The sequence below is a fragment of the Scyliorhinus canicula genome, chromosome 12 (genome assembly GCF_902713615.1).
Source record: "Scyliorhinus canicula chromosome 12, sScyCan1.1, whole genome shotgun sequence".
In the NCBI taxonomy this organism is placed as follows: domain Eukaryota; kingdom Metazoa; phylum Chordata; class Chondrichthyes; order Carcharhiniformes; family Scyliorhinidae; genus Scyliorhinus; species Scyliorhinus canicula.
The window spans coordinates 16,660,119-16,676,809 of NC_052157.1; the positions used below are offsets into that span (position 1 = coordinate 16,660,119).

Consider the following 16,691-nt stretch of genomic DNA (forward strand, 5'->3'; position numbering starts at 1 on the left):
TAAGGTCGACTTTCATTCTTCTAAACTCCAATTTGGGGGCAGCAGGGTAGCATGGTGGTTAGCATAAATGCTTCACAGCTCCAGGGTCCCAGGTTCGATTCCCAGCTGGGTCACTGTCTGTGTGGAGTCTGCACGTCCTCCCCGTGTGTACGTGGGTTTCCTCCGGGTGCTCCGGTTTCCTCCCACAGTCCAAAGATGTGCGGGTTAGGTGGATTGGCCATGCTAAATTGCCCGTAGTGTCCTAATAAAAGTAAGGTTAAGGGGCGGGGGGTTGTTGGGCTACGGGTATAGGGTGGATACGTGGGTTTGAGTAGGGTGATCATGGCTCGGCACAACATTGAGGGCCGAAGGGCCTGTTCTGTGCTGTACTGTTCTATGTTCTAAGCACAGGCCCAATCTACTGAACCTCTCCTCATAAGAACGTCCTTCAATAACCATCGACCTAGTGGTCTCCTCTGGGCTGCTTCCAAAGCCAGCATTTTCGTAGATAAGGGGACCAAAACTGTCCACAGTATTCCAGATGTGTATAGCGTCATACTCTGTAAATGCTGCAGAAGCTACCATGTCAGGGTAGGGCTCCAGAGACCCACCAGGCGATGCTTAACCATCGCGATACAAGTCATAATCTTACGAGGTGGGAGACTGCCATCTCTGACAATGCAAATTAATACCAAGCATCTTTATTATTTCTTCAACTGTACTTTTTTGTCTTTTAGTTAAAATCAACCCTCCAGTTAAAAAAAAGTAAACTTAGGAAAATTATGTTACTATTACATCTCTTTAATTGTCATCTAAAACTATTTGCAAAGTTATTATTAACAGTGTAATATCACTCAGCAACTAAGGCACTCTTCTGATCAACAATCCACCTCTTCAGGTTCAAACAGTGAGAATGGTCAGACAAGGATCAGCGAGAAATGGATTTCAGGGTTAAGTTTCATACCAGTTGATGGTCTTTTGAGACATGGCCTGTCACAAAGTTACAGCAATAGTCAGCAGAGATTTTGTTTCCGTCTACCAGCTTTAGCTGGCAGATTGACATTTTATAATAATAATAATAATCTTTACTAGAGTCACAAGTCGGCTTGCATTAATACTGCGAGGTTACTGTGAAAATCCCCTAGTTGCCACACCCCGGCGCCTGCTCAGGTACACTGTGGGAGAATTCAGAATGTCCTATTCACCTTACAGCGCATTTTTCGGGACTTGTGGGAGGAAACCGGAGCGCCCCCGAGGAAACTCACGCAGACACGGGGAGAACGTGCAGACTCTGCACAGACAGTGACCCAAGCCGGGAATCGAACTGGTGTCCCTGGAGCTGTGGAGCAACAGTGCTAACCACTGTGCCACCGTGTCGCCCAGCTTGATAAGCAGATACTAAACATTTCCATCACCAAAAACTAGAAATTCAACTTCAAAGTTAACAACAATATAAATAAATAAGATTCTAAAAATACGTTTTTTGAGTTGAAATTTATTTTCGAGGAAAGATATGAAGAGTCTCTCAGAGTTGGACCAAACCTATTCATTTAAAGAAAAATAACTGGAATACACACGTTGTACAACATTTGCTGAACTGCCTGACCATCTTAGAAAGTAACTGACTGGCATATCTTCAGAGTTTCCTTTTTTGTTAATTTCCAAAATAATATATTCAAATACCATACAATTTATTATCAACAGAAATTCTTACTGAAATACACATGGCATGTGTATTTCAGGTCCCAGGTTCGGTTCCCGGCTGGGTCACTGTCTGTGCGGAGTCTGCATGTCCTCCCCGTGTGTGCGTGGGTTTCCTCCGGGTGCTCCGGTTTCCTCCCACAGTCCAAAGATGTGCAGGTTAGGTGGATTGGCCGTGCTAAATTGCCCGTAGTGTCCTAAAAGTAAGGTTTGAGTAGGGTGATCATTGCTCGGCACAACATCGAGGGCCGAAGGGCCTGTTCTGTGCTGTACTATTCTATGTTCTATGTTCTATGTGTGGCACGGTGGCGCAGTGGTTAGCACTGCTGCCTACGGCACTGAGGACCCGGGTTCCATCCCGGCCCATGTCACTCTCCATGTGGAGTTTGCACATTCTCCCTCTGTTGACATGGATTTCGCCCCCACAATCTAAAGATGTGCAGGTTAGGTGGATTGGCCATGCTAAATTGCCCCTTAAGTGGAAAAAATAATTGGATACTCTAAATCTACTTTTAAAAAAATAAAAGAGAAAGAAATTAAATACACATGACACTATAATCACTCAAAACTAGCTTCCTCTGGTCAGGACATGTCATTTGTTTGCCTGACACCAGACCCCCGAAGTTGTTGCTCTCTCGGACCTCGGTCATGGCAGGACAGTAAAATATGCTTCAGGGATGTCCTCAAAGCATCTCCGAAAAGATGGGATACCCTGACCAGAATGGGGCAGGTTCATCGGGAAGTCACAGAGCAAGTCAAGCGATGTTGCACTGAACACGCAGAGGTGAAATCAAGGCAACGGACGGATCGCACAAGGCTCCAAATACCTCATCTTCCCGACCCTTCAAGCATCACCTGCAGATCCTGCATTGGGCTGAACGGCATCTCACAACCCACTGGACTGGAGTGAAAGGAAGTCATCTTTGATCCTGAGGGACTGACTCAGAAGACAACAAAATGACCCTCATCGCCAGGCAGCGGGGACTTGAAATTGAAGAGAATAAAAATGACTAGAATCAAGAAAAATGTTTACAGAAATTTTTTTCCCCAACATAAATTGTGCATTGTTTTCTTCTTTAATACAGCATTATTATTAGTTTGACAGAATTTGTGCAGTTCCATAGAATCTGTACAGTGTATTTGGCCCATCGAGTCTGCACCCTCCAAAAGAGCACCCTACCTAGGCCCACTCCCCCACCTTATCCTCATAACCCTATCTACCCTGAACATCTTTGCACTGTGGGAGGAAACCAGAGGAAACACACTCAGACACAGGGAGAATGTGCAAACTCCACATACACAGTCACCCAAGGTCGGAATTGAACCTGGGTCTCTGACATTCTGAGGCAGCAGTGCTAACCACTGTGCCACCGTGCTGTCCTTCTACATCATACAATCTTTAACTTGATGTTTGAATTCTCAGTCTTTTGAAAGATTACAAAACTCTTTATCAAGCTATCCATCTATATGTAAAGCTCCTGGTCTGAAGCAACATCTCCACTGGCTTGTACTGGCATTTTATGACTGAAATTCCTAGTCACTGTCCTGAAAGATCATTGACTGCAAAGTGACTTTAACCTGAAATTTGGTCCTCACTGGGTTATCACAGATTGAATTAGCTTCAGGTGAAGGAGGTTTAAATCTGATACTGCCACCACCAGATTCTGTTTTATTATCTGAAAATCATTGATTTAGCATACAAAAGGGTCTTCCTGTTGTAGGAAGGGACAACCAAACCTGACCCATTAGCTGTCCCTAAATAATTGGTAATTTTTTTGCATTCGACTGGAATTTGTCATCTAAATTGCTCTGGAGCTCAATGAGTTCATTCCCAACATGATTAAAAGCAGCAAAAAAAATTGATAAAGCTTGGCAGTGGGACAGCGAACCAGGATCAAAACAACTGGTTAAATCTGATTTTGTTCCTGCCTGGTATGGTTTGGTGAACAAATCATGCCAAGGAATGTTATTACAATGGAGGTATGGAGCATTGTCACATTTTTGGCAATTCATCAGTATCTTTCTCTTGATTTTCTTCCCGTGCATACTCATGTCTGTTTCCGTTGCGGATTATTTTCCTGGAACAAGGAGCGATCAACTAGCTTGCAGCCAAAGCTACAGCGCCATATCAAGAATGGTTAAACAGGAGACTTTCCCACTCCTACTGTATTGGAAGGATTTGCAGATTGATAATCAGCCTGTTTGGCTGCACTAGGAACACACCTTCCATAGCCATCACGGCTTGGAGTGGGACTTGAATGCAGAGCTTCTGGCTCAGATGTGCTACCCATTGCACCACACGACCTCCTCAGTCTCATTATACCCAGCTCCAAAATTTTGCTTTTGTTCGCAGTGCCACATGCAGTTACATGCTCCCTCTCTGCTGATCCATCGAACATTTCCAGGCCAGACAATGCAATATGAATTTTCTTTGTCAGGGTCTGATCTATGCTCCTGTATAAGGTGCAGCACTTCAGAGACAAATGTGCAGCTCTCTCCAGCAGATTCCCATGCAAGATCCTGGCTAGTAGGCACGCTGCTTATTTGCATCTCTGGCCATCTCTTACTTGTATGAAAACAATTCACAGTCCTCTTGCTTTGCTTGCTAGCAGCTAGAAAATGGAAGAAGTTCTCTTCCATGAATTGGCACCAAAAGCACGTAACTGCAGGGCGCGTGACCAACTCACTGCTGCCGTTTCTGCCCGGAAGAGGGCAGAGAGCCTCTTTTCTTCTCATTTAAAAGCCGGGGAGTGGCGGCCATTTGCGATAAAAATGCCGGTAGCGGCCATTGTGCGTTTCTCCCGCAATGGGATTATGCTAAACCCTCGCAGACAGAGGGAGAAGATGCTGACGCTGCACAGACAGTCACCCAAGCCGGGAATCGAACCCGGCTACCTGGCGCTGTGAAGCAACAGTGCTAACCACTGTGCTACAGTGCCGCCCATATTACAAGTATTGGGAGGAGTGACGAGACTGAGGAATTTCAAATCAAGGATGAGAAGTTTTTAATTAGGCACTATGAGAGTGGGAGACAATATAAGTCATTAAGTACAACGGTGATGGGTCAATGGGACTTGGTTTGAGTTAATAAACTTTGACTCAGAGGTGAGAATACCACCACTGAGCCAAGGCAGGCATATAACCCACTTTAACCTGTGAAATCAATCACCTGCAATAGATTATGGTGGCCCTTTAGATTTTAAATGACCCTGGGTCCCAAAGCTGGCCTGGTTATCAAATAGACACCATTGTTCTTTATTATAAAAGCAAAGCCAAAATGAGGGTATGATGAAAGCTATATATTCTCTTCCTTTTAATGTAATTAGAATACACTCACGCATATTAGGATGGACACATTCTACATTCATGTCACTTGCAATTTAGGATCCAGCAAATATCCAACAGAAAACCCTCTCCGCTCCCCACGCCGGGTGGGAGAATCGCGGGAGGGCCCCCCGACTAATTTCATGACCCCCTGGCGCCCTTCACGATTCTCCCACCCCCCCGCTCGGAAGAATCGCCGCTCGCCGTTTTTCACGGCGACCGGCGATTCTCCGGCCCGGATGGGCCGAGCGGCCTGCTGTTCACGACCGGTTCACGACGGCGGCAACCACACCTGGTCGTTGCCGTCGTGAAATCGCTGTGAGATGCCCGTTTTGGGGCTTGTAGGGGGCCTGGTGGGGAATGAGCACCACGACTGTGCTCGGGAGGGGACAGGCCCGCGATCGGTGACCACCGATCGTCGGGCCGGCGTCTCAATCGGACGCACTATTTCCCCTCCGACGCCCCGCAAGATCAAGCCGCCACGTCATGCGGGGCAGCTGAGGGGGGGGGGGGAAAGACGGCCACCACGCATGCGTGGGTTCGAGCTGTCAGCTGTCGAGACGTCAGCCGCGCATGCGCAGGTTGGAGCCGGCCAACCTGCGCATGCCCGGCTGACGTCACATAGGCGCCGCTGTCACGTCATTCTCGGCGCGCCGCCTTGACGCAAGCGTCAAGGCCCGGCGGCCGAGAATAACGGAGCGCCACTCCTAACCCCCGGGTGGGGGTGAATTCGGTGAGAGGAGCGGGCTCCGAGGCCGTTGTGAAACTCGGCTGAGTTCACGACGGCCTTCACGATTTTTCCCGGGAGCAGAGAATCGCGCCCCTCCTAGGGTTTGTAAATCGTTTGGAATCAGAAAAATTCTGCAGTCAAAGTCAATATAATTACGAGAAGTATGTGCCACAGTTTGCGAAGTTGCAGAAAGCTAAGCCATATTCAGACAAACACAGTAAGATTTTCTCAATTGTGCATGTGATTAACAGCAAAGAGCTGGCAAAGACACAATTGCCAAATTGCCTCCTGTACCCATTGTCTGTAGCCATTCTATGATTCTATTTTGAATATAGCTGATGAATTTTCATTTCCAGGAAGTTTTTTTGAAAAGAAATAATGTGCAGGATTACTTGGGTTCAACGGGAGAATGGTACTTTAGCCAGTGTGGACACGATGAGTGGAATGGACTCTTTCTGATGCTGTAAAGAATTCTGCAATTTTGTGATAGGGTATTTAATAAGGTGGAGTTGCTCACTAATCTGACTTGAGATAAATGAAGTTCACAGGAGCCTCCAGAGGAATATAACCTAGTTTAGAAGGACTACAAATAGTATGACATCTGTGTACAAAACAGTTATCAAAATATAGCATAAAAGTTGTAACTTTTACTGTTTTGAGAAATTGGTTAATATATCCACAGTAAGTGCATGCATGTATGTTGCTGTTATATTCAATGAATCGTTTGTTAAAGGCGGTAACATGGTCTGATGTTGTGAAGCTTTGCTGCGTTTCGAAAATGAAATCCAGGAAAGTACAGGATAAACCATTGGTTGAAGTAATTTGCAGGAAGGTGTCATTTTAACCTAAGTATAGGAAGCTCACTTTACACCCCATCTTAATTTACTTTCTATTGAGGAACCCCTCATTCTGTGGCTATTAGTACCCTATTAACACAAATCCACAATACTAATACCAATCCATTACCAATTTGGCAGTAGCATGGTGGGACTGTCACTGGACCAGTAATCCAGAGACCCAGATTATTGGTCCGGGGACCTGGATTCAAATCCCACCATGGCAAAGAGTAAAATTTGAATTCACTTAAAATATGGAATTAAAAGCCTGTGACATAAAACTAAAAACATCTGGTTTGTTAGTGCCCGTTATGGAAGAAAATCTGCTGTCCTTACCTGGTCTGGCCTCCATGACTCGAGACCCACAGCAAGATGGTTAACTCATAACTGCCCCCTGAAATACCACTCAGTTCAAGGGCAATTAGGAGAAATGACAGACTCGCCCCTGAAGGGGAGTCCAACAAACCCCAGTCCTCAACAGGATAATATACAGTTCGCCTGGGCCTGAAGAAGTAAAAGGCGCAGCCAAAAAAAATTAGGTCTAAGTATGGGGACTTTCTTCAAACATAGCGAGGACAGACCCATCAACACGTGAACTGAAGAATTTTGTAATCTGCATTACTAAGAAAGAAATACCCGAGTTTATATTTCCATTATCATGTTTGAATCTCATTCGGGTCAGCATTGTATATTTTTGAGAGCCTTGCATTGGTGGATTGTTAAGTGATTTCTAAAGCCATGTGCTAAAACTGGGTACTTGCCCGTCTTCAGGACTGGATCATGGTAAATTGCATTTATGGGGGAAATAAACCAAAGGGGAAATCCAAAAACCTGTCAGTAAGTCACTATATTATCCATTCAAAAGAGCCTTTTGGTTATGTAATACTGAGAAAATAGGATATGGAAATCAGCCTTAAGGATAGAGGCTTGAAAGTATGGTGAAGATGCACTAAACTTGTATTCGTACAAAACTATGGCTTACCAAATTGAGAATAAGTAACTGAACATACCTTACACACATGCGCACGCACACCCCCATGTTGGTAAGCTGTGCATGTTTTCCTGTATGATGATTTGCAGGTGTGGGGTGGATAGGGTAGATGTTGTGCATACATGGTACAATTTTGTAGAATAGGTTTTTGTACAATTAAGTAAGTACTGAAGTAGACCCAGTCCCCAGCGAAAGTTCTTGGAACTTTAAGAGAAGGGCGGGGCAGGGGTTAGTAATCTGATAGCAAAAGGAGTGGTTCTCGAGCACTGCAGAAGTGCAGGTGAAAGTACATAGCAGTGGTGTAATGGACTATAAAATGAAGGTCGTATATGGTCTCCAGTGGGGTTTTAATATTTATCTATAACCATGTAATAAATAATATGTATGAACATAAACATTCAGTAATAGACATGAGTCAGGAATCTTCAATTTTAAGCAGGAATTGTTTTGCGCATATGTAATGCAGCATGGTAGCACAAGGGGCTGTTTAGCACACTGGGCTAAATTGCTGGCTTTGAAAGCAGACCAAGCAGGCCAGCAGCACGGTTCGATTCCCGTACCAGCCTCCCCGAACAGGCGCCGGAATGTGGCGACTAGGGGCTTTTCACAGTAACTTCATTGAAGTCTACTCGTGAGAATAAGCGATTTTCATTTCATTCAAGTGGATAGCACTGTGGCTTCACAGCGCCAGGGTGCCAGGTTTGTTTCCCCGCTGGGTCACCTTCTGTGTGGTGTCTGCACGTTCTCCCCGTGTCTGCATGGGTTTCCTCCGGGTGCTCCTGTTTTCTCACACAGTCCAAAGACATGCGGTTTAGGTGGATTGGCCATGATAAATTGCCCATAGTGGCCAAAAAGGTTAGGAGGGGTTATTGGGTTCCGGGGATAGGATGGAAGCGAGAGCTTAAGTTGGTCGGTGCAGACTTGATGAGCCGAATGGCCTCCTTCTGCACTGTATGTTCTATGTATATATGTATTTAACCTTACCACCAACACCCTCCACCCCTCACCCCATTCTGGCTCTGCTCACCCGCCCCACAAGGATATATTAGGATAAATAAACTGTGCACAAATCACCAAATCAATATTCAACAATTAAACAATAACACCTTATTAATTCAGGATAACTAATGCTGCAGGACATCATCCTCAAAATATTTACTTCCCTGCAAGCAGAAAAACTGACAACATTAACAGACAACAATATGATTATCAGGAAGTAAAATCCAGGATAACAACTGAAGAGCGACGTAGTCATCAGGTTAAAGACCACTCCACTGATGCACAAAGAAAGTAGACATTCAGGATAAAGCAGGATCTAAAGGGGGCAGCATGATGGCACAGTGGTTAGCACTGCTGCCTCACGGTGCCAAGGACTCAGATTTGATCCCAGCCCCGGGTCACTGTGTAGAGTTTGTACATTCTTCCCGTGTCTATGTGGGTTTCACCCCCACAAACCAAAAAGATGCACAGGGTAGATGGTTTGGCCACACTAAATTTCCCCTTATTTGGAAAAATTGGATACTCTAAATTTTAAAAAAAGCAGGATCTGAAATGGAGAACACTCTTCAGCGTGTGCCAAGAATTCCAATGATTGGAATACCAGACTCATCACTTCCAACAAGCCAACTCGACCAAACCCAGGCAGTCAACAACCTAGGCTCCAGCAAGGGGGAGGGTAACAGCCCTGCTGGCTCAGGCAACCCCAACCCCTCTCGACCGACCACGGGAATGAGGCCACACAGACCCTAACTCCAAGCCTCGGGGGCAGGATTAAATGTGCTCCATCGAATTTGAGTTGCCTGGCCTCCAGATTGAGATTCCCAAGACATGGCTGCCAGTTCTCAAGCTCGGCTGGGCACTTCCCCACCATCTCACCAGAGGCACTAGGCTCAACAGGGCTCCTCACCAGTTCCCCCTTCACCTCACCCGAATCCCTCAGGTTGGACGACAGAAACTCAACCGTGCTTCCACCAAAGACAATGTTCTCTCACAAGAACCTCCTTGAGTGCTGCCATTGTCTCCACAAAGATACCTCAGAACTGTTAAAATTGGGTTTTGATGTCCTGCACCATGGAGCCAAGACGGGTTAATGTTATTGCTGGCAACCATCACCCATCCGCCGGTGAACACCATACCACCAGGGTGGGAAACTTCTCAAACAAAGCTGTGCCAACAAAGACAGCAGGGGCCCACCCCAACTCCCTCCTGAATCAACGAGGGGAAGTATTTGACCTTGACGCAATTGTGATGAAACATTTTTCAACAACTCCTGGTACATCAACTATGTAACCAAGAAAAGACAAAAAAATGTGTACAAGGATAAAAAGATTGAAAGATGAGCTCGCAGAAACGCAACCCCTCCCACGCTCACTTCACGTGATCCCCCGCTAAATTAATTTTAAAAATGCCTGGTAATTTGTAGTCCAGCACCAGGGAAGCCATTAGATTCTTGTAAAAATCCACTTCTGCACGTAACTCCAGTTCTACAATTCATGTTCATCCTTAATCCATTCAGATCAACTAGCGATGGGCAGTGCTCCCTTGAAAGAACAAATATTGACGTGCTGAATTCAATGCCGTCATCAGCCATGTTTCTGATATTCCCACAACCATGTAATTCCTAATGTTACAGCAGACTTTCTTAATAATCAAGTGCGTACATTGTGGTGCAGATTTGCCTAGTTTTGCCCTACTGTCTGTTTTCTTTTGGTTTCTCTATTCCTTCTTATGCCCATTTGATGCCTAATTTACACTCACTTATGTGATACAATTTTCCCCACCTTCCTTTCCACTAACTTGGTTCAAATGTGCCATGTTAACATAAATTATTCTTCAGCAAATTCTGAGGTTAGTTAAGAGTTGGAAGAAACCAACATGCTTTTCCTTTTTTGCCTCAAGTGTGATACAGAGATTGCTCACGTGCCCAAGTTGTGGCACCTGAAGCATGACAGACATTTTCCTTTTAATTCATTTATGGGACGTGGGCATCATTGGCTGGGCGAGCATTTATTGACCATCCCTAACTGCTCTTGAACTCAGGGTATTTAAGTGTTAACCACATTGCTGTGGATTAGGAGTCATATAGGCCAGACCAGGTAAGGACGGCAGAATTCCTCCACTAAAGGACATTAGTGAACCAGATGGGCTTTTATGACAATCGACAATGCTTTCATGGGCATCATTGGACTTTTAATTCCAGATTTTATTCAATTCAGATTTCACCACCTGCCATGGTGGGATTCGAACCCCAAACTAAGAATGATAAATCTAGTAACACGCTATGTATACAGGGGGGTTATATCTAGTAACTTATTATGGATATCAAATATGTTATACCCCAACAACAATGTTTTATTGTACAATATATGCATAACCGTTATACTCAGTAGGACATAGTCCATTAATAATCTGCATAACAGCATCATGTCCAGGAACATTATGTACAAGTGTTTTCTGCAAGTAACACCTTATGGAGAAGAGGGAAAATAGGAAAATAATTTCAGTGCAATTTTCCTGATGAAAATTATTAGGCTGCCAGAAGGTACTTTAATTCTCGATTGGAACCCAGCACTTCTCACTGCTGTACTGAAGGAAATGGCAGCCATCTTGAAATCTTCTGGTAGTGATTCAAACTCATGGAGCCTATGTCAGGCTGCGGTGAGTTATTTAGATGGAAGTGGTCTTCATTTGACAACTCAACGCAACAGAGTTAGCGAGCACACATCTGGGGAAACCAATGTGGAGGTAGGCCTTAAAGCCTTTGATATCCCAGATGTAAGTCAAATCTGCCTTCCATAATCTGTCAACAGGAACCCAATTTTAGGAGCTTCCATGGGGTGCACTTTGAAAGCACAAAAGGCCTTGAGTAGGGTGAAGAATTCTAGGGGCAGGAAGTGGACAACTGTGCTCTCTGTCTCCAGGGATTGTTGTTTCTTTCCATACTCTTTCAGTTGAACTAGATCATTCCACTTTGGTTCCATCGCTGCCCCTTCACAGCCCAAGTTTAAAAAGAATGAGTAATGGAGATTCCAACAAAAAAAAAAACAGACGTATTATTCTGGGCAAGCTCAGGGAATGTAATGCTGGCAAGAGGGATTCCCAAATTAAACCTCCTGTTGAAATAAGACTTGTCAATGGAGCAGCAGAGAGACAGAGAGAGATACAAGCTTCAGCGGGAAGAGGATAGGGAGTTCTCGTGATTTTTCCGTTTAATAAGGGAGAAACCTAGCCTGCGGGTGCATCTTGACGCAGTGCGCCTTGCCAACGTGGAGTGTGGAGGGTTAAAGAGCAAGCAGCGTGAAGTTAGCATTATGTAAACTTTGTCCACACCCCCACCTCCCCGTCCTTGATGAGGTTCAAGCCAGCCTTTATTAAACTGCAGACATTGAAATTCCAACACAGTGCTGAAGATTTACAAAAAAAAAGAGTTTTGAAAGGCGAACTGCTCTCTCTGTTGTATCTGCCTGTGATAGACAGCCACACAATAGGGTCACTGTGTGACTCCAGCCCTCATGCACCCGACATAATGGTATTTGTGCAAAGGAAGGGAAGAAACAGACAGTTAGCTGTGACACCATGAAACTGTATGCGAGCACTTTCAAAATACAACCTACTCTCGGGAGAAAATAAAACACAGGTTTTGTTTGCGTTGTCAAGAATTCATTTTAAAAAAAAGATACATTCTGCCTAAGAAAGCTTGAATGGTGCAACTGCAACGAGGCTATTATTTTAGACCCCTGCAGCAAACCCCATTTGAACTTAATGTTAACCTTGAATAAAAGGAGCTGAGGGAGAGTGGACAAATAACACAAGGGTGCAGCTATACAAAGTTTAGAATGGATGAGGGTATTTTGGCACAGTTAATCAGCTGCCTTGCGTTGTAAAATAGAGGAGAACCTCAACACACACACACACACACACAAACATGAATGGTGCACAAAGACTCTTCTAGAAAATTCGCTGGCTCCGTAAACAGGCTCCGGATGCAGGGTTGGCCAGCGAGAGAACGAGACAGATGCAGCATTGTAGACACTGACTTGTATCCAGCTGATGGTTAAGGAAGACAGTAGATGGCAGTGTAGGGAAACTTCACCCCCTCAGTAACACCTTCAGATATCCAACGTTGTTCAATTTAACCGAGACTTGACTACAGTATTAAGAGCTGTTACAAAAAAAATTGCCGGAATAAATCGGTTGGATTTTAAACAAAAGAAATTACCGATGACTTCTTGCAGTTGAAGATTGTCTCTAAAGTTACTGAGAGGTGAATCACCAATTATTAGAGCACTGGTTGGACGGGGGCAGCTTCTGTTAATGTTAACCAACCGGTCTGGGGCTCCACGATATTAATATTGATATGTTCACAGCTGAGGGGCAGTGAAGGTTCCTCAGGTTCCACAGGGTCTCCCTGCAGATGGTAGGTTTCAGCGCCAATGGCCCAGTCTGCAGGCACTCGTCAGATAGGGGCATTTACCTACCGTGCCCAGGTCTCTGGTTATATATATGCCCATGATTCTCCTCCCCTACCCTGCCTCTCCCTCCACCACACCTCCTCGTCCCCTTCCCAGCCTCATCCCCATCCAACTCCCCTCGTTCCCCCCCTGCTCCTCCACCTCCTCATCCATCTCCGGTCCACCCCTACCCCATCCTCCTCCGCCCCTACCCCATCCTCCTCCGCCCCTCCCTCCCCATCCCACTCTACCCCTCCTCCTCCCTCCCCATGCCCCTCCTCCCCATCCTCCTCCCTCGCGCTGCATCCTTCCCATTATCCTCCCCCGCCCTAGCCCTGTCTCCCACATCCCACTCTCCCTCTCTCCTCCATCCACCTCCTCCCTCCCAACCCTCCTCCCCATCCTCCTTCCCTCCTCCCCAACCCTCTCCTCCCCATCCTCCTCCTCATCCTGCACCCCCCTCCTGCTCTCCACCATCCCCCTCCTCCTTTGCCCCTCCATCCTCCCCTCCATGCTCTCCTCACCTCACCACAACCCTGTCCTCCTCTCCTTCATCTCTCCCTCCTCCTTCTCTCCTCCATCCTCCCCTCCCTCTCCTTCTCCCCTCCCTCTCCTTCTCCCCTCCCTCTCCTTCTCCCCTCCACTCACGCTAACCTTGCCTCCCGTCCTCTTCCACCCCACGTTCTCCCCTCCAACTCTTTCCCTCCACCTTCCCTTCACACCTTCGCATCAACACCTCCTCCCTTCCCATCCACCCACCCCTCCTCCTCCGACCCTTCCCTCCTACTCATCCTCCCCTCCATCTGCTTGCCTCCACCTATCTTCCTCAACCTTCACACCTCCCCACTCGACCCTCCAACCCCATTTCTCCTCCACCTACCTCATCTGCTCCATGCCTTCCTCTCCTTCCCTCCCTCTCCCTCCGTCCTATCTCCCCCCCCCCCCCCTCCCCTCTACCCCTCTATCCTCCACCCCCTCCCCTCCGGATTAGAAACACAACTCACCCACCCATTGGCTTATTCACCACAAACTGTAATGAACATCAAGAATACGCACGCAGAGATCATTCCACTCGCCCAAGAAGTATTCAGGAATAGGGATGGAGTTGAACCCTGTCTTTTAATAGTACGTTTGCCCATGAGGTGTGAGGTGGTTGTTTAAACCCATTAAATCCCCGAGTTTTCTATTCCTTGCTCTGTACTGAGCTGCATCACAGAGTTAGAACATTGATACATATTTGTGGGCAATTCACTATCAGATTTTAAAAAAAAATAAGCATTTGTATTCAGCACATAAAGATCAGGCGCAGAATTCTAACAATTGCAAAGAATATATTGAATATATGTGCCTCAATATTAATTTCGAGTTCATGGGGAATCTGGACAATACAGAAGGCAGCTCTCACATAATGGAAACTGTGTCATCGTGTAAAGTCAAAATCTATCAGTATTTTTTAAATAAAACTTACGGACAAAGCGCCAAGATTCAAAGGGCACATGTTGAGAAAAATAATGCCAAGATGGGGGAAGTCCTGGGGTCAGGTCTTAACTGATCTAAATAATAGGGTAATCTCAAAACCAAGGAGTGCTTCCATTTCAAGGTTCTTGCATCAGATGCTGTGATAGGTTTTGAATTCAAAGCAGTGCGATTGCAGGAAGGACGAACAGTGAAAGATCGGCAGGCCCGGAAAGTAAAGCTGAGAAAATGAAAAGACAATGGAGACTGTGTCAGAGAGAAATTGGGGATCAAAGAGGAGGGAAGCAGCTGTCGATGGTTCCTTATTGCGCTCTTTGCTGAATTATTAATTGAGCAGGTAAAAAAACAGTTCAAGGTACATTCTCTAAACCCTGGCCCAAGTCACAATTAGCTTGTGGTTCAGATATTAATCCAGAGATTATTCCCTTTTCAGTTCTCTTTTTTAAAATTCAGCTCCTAGCTCTTCACACTCCCGATCTGAAAAAATAAATCTTGAAATCGAAGCTTCCTAGTGTGGGTCCATGAGCCTGGGATCAGGCTTCAGCTGATTTTGACACCTGTAGCCATATCACACAGCATAAGGACAGAGGGGAACGAAACATCCAAGGGAGCAGAGGAAATTCTTATCATGGTTTATATTTTAAAACATGGGCTTATAGAACTTGAAAAAACTTTCCAGGGCTCTTTCCAATTATAAAACCTATTTGGATACCACAGCCGGCCTAAAGCAGTCACCATCACCTAACATTGTTTGTGAAATATACTGGTGATAGTTGCATTGTACAAGAAATACACTTTGCTATGGGGGTGGGAAGGAGGGGTACAGTGTAGCACTGCTTTTGTCCGATATCACAGCTCTCTGTATTTCTAATGTCTGAGTTTTACTTTAACGTCAAATTACCCAATGTTTATATCTAGTTCCTCTTCTGTTCTCCAATTCATCAAATTTATATATTTCCTTCATGTTGTTTTGGAAGTCCAATTGCCTTTGATGATTCCATTCTTAATACCGCCCCCCCCCCCTCCCCCACCCCCATCCTTTTTAAAAAATCTTTTTTTTAAATTTAGAGAACTCAATTTTTTTTTCCCATTAAGGGACCTACCCTGCACATCTTTTGAGTTGTAGGGGTGAGACCCATGCAAACACAGGAAGAATGCGTAAACTTCACACAGATCGAGCCCGGGTCCTCAATGCTGTGAGGCAGCAGTGCTAACCACTGTGCCACTCAAACCTTCCTACATCTACCAATGTTTTTCACCTCACTAATTTTTCTGCTTAGAAACTGAAGTTCAGACCCATTGCTCAAGCTGACTTGGGAAAGGTTACTTTTCTCTTTTAGGACCAAACATTTTTCTTGTGCTTGCACCCACCCCCACCCTGGGCATTGTATAAACTTAGGCTAAATGTATACAGATGGATGCAATTACTTGTGCACATAAAAAGAGACATTTGGAATGCATCGTCAGACCTGGGAACGTTATTTTAATTTGGTAAATTCCTGTTAAAGTTTTAGATTTTAAGGGTCTGTTAATTAGTGACTTTGTTTATTCAGTTTTTACTCAAAAATATAAAGGTATGCTCTCAGTTTAAGAGGTTGTTCACTTGGTCAATTGATAAATTTGTTTAATTGATAAAAGTAGACTTATTGATACTGCTTTAAGGGTTTGGAGCTATAGTTTGTAACATTTCTCATTGTGAATGCTAGGGTGGCACAGTAGTTAGCACTGCTACCTCACCGGGCCGCGGGTTCAATTGCATCCTCGGGTCACTGTCTGTGTGGAGTTTGCACATTCTCCCCGTGTCTGTGTGGGTTTTCACTTGGTGCTCTGGTTTCGTCCCACTGTCCAAAAATGTGCAGGTTAGATGGATTGGCCATGCTAATATTGCCCAAGTGTCCAAAGATATGTAGATTAGGTGGGATTGCGGGGATGGGAATTGAGTGAGCCTAGATAGGATATTCGTTCAGAGGGTCAAGGCAGACTTGATGGCCTGAAAATCCCCAATACTTTTTTTAAAATTCAGAGTACCCAATTATTTTTTTTTCCCAATTAACAGGGAATTTAGCATAGCCAATCCACCTACCCTGCACATCTCCCACACAGACACGGGGAGAATGTGCAAACTCCACACGGAATGTGACCCAGGGCCAGGATTCGAACCCGGGTCCTCAGTGCCATAGGCTGCAGTGTTAACCATTGTGCCG

General features: G+C 45.3%; 1 long non-coding RNA gene across 1 annotated transcript in view; it reads right to left on the minus strand.

Moving 5' to 3' along the window:
- The window catches only part of LOC119975130, a 242,587-nt gene that overhangs the window by 51,094 nt on the left and 174,802 nt on the right, over positions 1 to 16,691 (minus strand). The gene's annotated exons all lie outside the window — the stretch shown is intronic.